The following is a 6,000-nucleotide window of genomic DNA, read 5'->3' on the forward strand; positions in this document are numbered from 1 at the left end:
GGCTGGGAGTGCAGAGAAGTGGGCCTGTACTGGGTCCAGGAAACCAGAAAGAATAGCCTCCATTTTATCAAGCCATTGGAGTTGAGCTGGAACCCATAGCCAGTTTCATGATGGCTAGATTTCAAATCTGGGTAACTGAGTACAGCTGATCATTTAAAGATACAGGCTGATTGCATTTTAAAGACATTTGATGTACTTCCCTGGAGTTTATCCCAGTGGGTGGAGCAAAGGTTCAACCAATAGAGGAGAAATCAGTTAGTGCAGGTGCAAGGGAACTTGGGTTTATAGCAATTGCCAAAGGGATGCTGGAAACTGTGCTGACTAGTTCCGGGTTATTTATGGGGGCAGAACTAGCTGGGTCAGTGGGAAGTAAAATGTACTGAAAGCACATGGAAAAGGGAGACTTCAGACACCAATGCACACAGCATATATTGTCCCGATCATTTACTATGAGTTTGTACAGTGCCTAGAACAATAGGACCCTGACCTGGTTGAGGCCTGTAGGTACTATGGCAATACAAATATTGATAATTAACAAATAAATAATAATAATGTGTCCATAATCGCTTCTTAAGAACATTTACTCTAGCTTAGCCTGTAGGATAAATGCATAGAAAATATAATTTTAATAATTCAAAGATTATAATATATCATTTAATACAAATTATTTTAAGGAAAAGTGAAAGTCTATTGGCCTTGACACCAGCAATGAATTTGGTCCAGTTTCACAGAGAGAAGAACTGGGGGTTTTGGTCAAATAGTAATTTTTTTTTCAAAAAGTAATTTCAGGGTGACCAAAATTATTTGTGAATGTGTATCAAATGTGTCAAGTAGTTTTGGACAGATAAAAATGAAAAAAGTCAAAATGGCTAGTTTCAATATTTCTGAAATTAAACTTTCTGACTTTTTGTTTCAAATCATTTCATTTCAAAGTTTATCTAGATTTGTTTCATTTTTTAAAATGAATGGAAAAAAAACCACCTGGAAACAAAACAAAAAAATGGGGAAAAAAATTAAAACAAAAAAATTGTGGGTTTTTTTGTTTGTTTCAGTAAGAAAAATAAAAAAAACTGTCAGTTTTGGTTCAAAAATGAACAAATTCCCCCCCTCACCCCCCCCCCGATATTTTGGCTCAGCCATCAAACTCGAAAAATCAACTAGTCCTCAGCTCTAATAGTGTCCCATTAAAAATAAAGTTAACAATTATCATGGCTAAAAAACAAAAATTTCCCCTCCTCATCTTGGTAAAAACTTTGCAATCAGGAGGAAAATATCCTTGCCTCTAATAAGGCAATGGCTGTTTTACTGAAATATCATCTTGTCGAAACAGTCTCAAGTGTGGCTGCAAAATAATCATTCTGCAAAGTGGAACCCCAGAACGACACCTGAGCTCTTCGTACTACAAATGTATTTTGGACCCAAAACTCTTTTTTCCCAAAACTGTGATGATTAGTGCATAATAAACCAGGCTGATTAGAGCAATTGTAAAAATACAGCATAAGTGGAGAATTGTCTGCAAGCAGCAGCAGAAGTTACAATACAGTAAAGTGTCTGAGGTGATTTTTTTGTTTCTAAATTGTAACAAGATCAAATTTGGAAGAGGTTCAAGTGCTATACAAAACAATCTTTCCTCTGCTTAGTAGGCTGCAAAAGTAACTAAGCATACATAAAGCCAAACAAATCAACTGATGAATTTGCACTTATTTTGTCTCCCGAAGATATATTATTTGGAAGCAAAATAATGCAGGTAAATACAATGATAATTACGTAAATACTCTAAAGTAATTTAGTAGCTAATATTCCAACATCATTATACTTATTAGTGCATCTCAAATAAGTCACTAGTTAACCAAACATAACAGATGTTTGATATTGTACAAACAAGCTATTTATGGGTTGACTGTGGTTTTATTTCAGGGCTAGTACCTGTACATTTTCATATGCTGTAGCAAAAATAATTCAATAATTTTTTTTTTAAACCAAACACATTCTTCCTCTGAGCACAGCCTGGTAGTGACAATGAAATGTATGTTTGTTTACCCCTAAGATGGAAACTAAATTAAAGAAGATCAGAAGGCTAATAGTAGTTTTAGGGGAAAGGATTATCTTGTTTATTATTAGGCAGATAAATTCTCCATGCATTGTGAGAACCCCTCAACTCGCAATGTACTAGTAAGATGACAGTGATCAGCATGAAGACAGGTTTCAGAGTAGCTGCCGTGTTAGTCTGTATCCGCAAAAAGAAAAGGAGGACTTGTGGCACCTTAGAGACTAGCAAATTTATTTGAGCATAAGCTTTCATGATGAAGTGAGCATCGATTAAGTGAGCTGTAGCTCACGAAAGCTTATGCTCAAATAAATTTGTTAGTCTCTAAGGTGCCACAAGTCCTCCTTTTCTTTTAGCATGAAGACAAAAGGTAAAACTCCTTGCTGAACAGAATTCATTCTGCAGAGGTATTACGCTGATGCATCAAATACTTCCAAAAGTGCACAGGGCATATTTGCTGATTGCAAGAATATATCATTTAACTCCCACAATTGCTCTGTTGAGAATCCACTTTTTTTGCATGTGGCTGCTTTCACTTTATTAAATCTCTGCATACATCAAATTCTCACTTCCATAGCTGTTTTGCAAAGCAGTATTTTGAATGACCTGTGCACCGTGCTTGGTGATTCTGCAAAGCTAGTGATCCAAAAATGTCCCTCAGCAAATTGTCAGTCTTCTCCTTAAAGACAGAAAGGATGGACCGGTGGTTACAGCACAGGGCTAGGAATCACAGGGCCTGATTCTGGCTCCCCCTGAAGTCAAAGGGACCTCTTCCACTAACTGGGAAGGATTGGGACTCAGAAGAGCTGGTTCTATTGCCAGCTCCACCACAGTCTCTGTGTGACCTTCAGTTTAGTAATCACCTAATTTTGGGTGCCTAACTTGCAGCACCTTGGACCTGATTTTCAGAGATGCTGAGCAGTTACAGCTAGGGCTGGTTGAAAGTTTACCATTGAAACTGTTGTTCAGGTGTACTTCCATGCTGAATCTCCTCTCCTTGCCAAGAACTGAGTTCAGTGTGCATCATGGGAGATGTAGTCTGATCAGGGAGACTGACCTCTGGAGTAGAATGGGAGCATGAGGCACCCAAACTACAGCTCCCATTAGGCACCTTTGTGGCATTTCTGAACCTAAATATTTCAGGCTTTGGCCAAAATAATTTGACTTTTCACCCTCGCAGTTGCCATTTTCCATGGGGAAAAAATCATTTTCCAATCAGCTCTACTCAGTGCACTTATTGACTTTAACTGGAGTTGTGAATTCTCAGCAACTCTGCAGATCAGGCCCTGGTATCTCGAGTTGAACACCCGGAGAATGAGGCACCTGCAATTAGAAGACATCCTTGAAAACATGGAGTATGAAGCTTTCTGGGTCTCATTCTCTTCAGCAATAAAATGGGGATACCGCCACTATGGGCTGTGCTGAAATGTAATTTGTACCTTACTTGGAAGGTGCTAGAGAAGTATTATTGCTAGTGTATTATGATGTAATTGCCTTATGCTATTCTATTGTGCACTCTAATACTTGAAGTTATTTAAGCACCACTAAAAGAGCTCAGTGACCGTGTTAATTTGAACACAGTAAAACATAAGCACCTTACTTTTAATGTTTTGTCATAATACTAAAATATAAGAGTGGGAAGTGCAGTGGCTGTTGTCCAAGTCAGCTCTGACTCAGTGTTGAGTAAATGAAATACATTTTGTTAAAGCGAAGATCATTCCAGATTAATATTAAAGCTGCTAGAAAACATCCACCCTAGAGAGCTGAAATACCTCTGCCAAAATGGCAGTACTGTCAAGTGTTAAACTGGATTAGCTCAAACCTGCGTTTCTTTTGCAAGTGGAAGTCAAGGAAAATCCTGAAAATAAAATCAAATGTTTCCCACCAGAGTAAATCAGAGTAAAAGCAGAACAATGATACTTGCCTCCTTTGTAAAGTATTTTGAGATTGAGGGATGAAAAGTGGTGAAGAAGAGCCAAGGTATTAGTAATATTGTTCTCCTGTGTCTTACCTAGTTAGGGCAAGACTGTGATGCCTTTACTCTCACTGAATAGTTCCTTACACCGTGACTACTAGTGGAATAAGGAACTACTTGAGGTGTGAGAAGATACCACAATCTGGCTCTTAGATTGTAAACTCTTCAGGGCAGGGACTCTCTCTTACTATGTATCTGAACAGCACCCAGCACAACTGGGCCCTGGTTTCATTTAGGGACTCTAGGTATAAATGTGAAACGACTCCTAATATTTGAAAAGTTAAATTGATTCCCACCTAAGCCAATGCTAAAACGAGGGAGAAAAAAAACCAAACAAATTCAACTCTGCCAAAGCTGAAAAGGTTGCAAATTGGAAAGACTAACACATGCACAGATCACAGCCTCGTTGTGTGTCTTGTGACAACATTTCACACCAATAAGGAAAAAACATCTCTCCTCCCCATGTAGTTGGAATGAAATAATGATGGGATCATTAGGGGTTATTTGCAAGATCTCCCCAAGACAAGATCAAGAAAGAGGACTATACAAAGGCTATAGGCAGGCAAAACTGATGTGTCCAAAATGACATGTAAACTACTGTCAAGGCTGCACAAGTGAGTATGGTGCTGAACTGGAATCAAACCCAGGGTTTCTTTCCCAACTCTGCCACTGAGCCTTGACAAATTACTTCAACTCTGTGCCTCCATCTCCAAACCCTCTCTCTTTCTGCCTTGTCTATGTCGATTGTAAGCTCTTTACTATGTATTTGTAGAGTGCCTGGCACAATGGGTTGGTGGCCCTAGGTGTTAATGTTATGCAAATAATAAATATTAGACCCTCTTTGGAAGTTAAGGGATAGATCAATGGACTGAAGTGTAGTAAATCCTGGCAATCAAGGAAGGGAGATAGAGAAGGCTCCATAAATCTATCAACCTCCAAGCTTGACATTAGCAGTGTAGAGTACATAGTCAACATTGTTCATGAATCTGCAAAGATTTACTTCCAGTCAGGACAGCTCCACCAAAGGGAGATTGAGCTTTATAAATGTGGTCCCTGCTTAGACATTCAGTTCTTACTTTTGTTTTAAAGAACTAAAATATAGATATGGACAGGGCAGAAGTTATAAGGTAGGTTGCCCTCTTCTGCTCTGAGACTTCAGGAAACAACCGATTGAAAACCACTGGCAGACTGAAAATGCTGGAGTGTGTGGGGCTTCAGGACACTGAGTATTGATTAAAGAAGGAGCTTTCTGATTTAGAGTCAAGCTGCTAAAAGGTAGGAACTGGTGTTTCTGCCAGTTCTTTCCTTTCCTTCTGGTTGCTCAGAGCCTTTAATAAGACTGAAATAATAATCCTACACAAGTACATACCATCTTAAATCTTCAAAGAGCTGTAAGGACATTAATCCTCACACTTCATTCTGAGATAGGGACTATTACCCACTACAAATGGGGAAACTGAGGCAGGTAGAAGTGATGTGATTTGTCCAAACCGCATAGTAACTAGCAGACTGGGGACTAAAATGCAGAAGGCCCCTGATTCTTGGTCCTACATTCATTCTCAGCAATGCACCTTTTCCGGACAATAGCCCAGTTGTTTCAAAAGGATACTGATTCTAGAAAGTTGCGCTGTATACTCACTCCCTGCTTAGGGTCTGAAGCGCCGGGTGTGTAAAATTCTAGCCGGCAAGGATTTAGCTCATTCTCACACATTTGTTTCCCTTCCTCCCATCTTGCAATGAACATCCCGACCAGAACAAACTTGGGGAAAAGCATGGGCTGAGGTATACTTGAGAATAGGCCTGATGCAGCGATCGGTGCAGCTGCAGTGGAGCTGGCTGATAAGTGGGCCTCATACAGCTTCATTGATGCAAACCCCTAATGGAACTGATGCAACTCTAGATTGGTTGGAACAATGGTCCAGTGTTTCGAGTGCTAGCCTGTGTAATAGAAGATCCAGGTTCAAAGTCCCTGCTCTAC

The sequence above is a fragment of the Natator depressus genome, chromosome 16 (genome assembly GCF_965152275.1).
Source record: "Natator depressus isolate rNatDep1 chromosome 16, rNatDep2.hap1, whole genome shotgun sequence".
Classification (NCBI taxonomy): Eukaryota; Metazoa; Chordata; order Testudines; family Cheloniidae; genus Natator; species Natator depressus.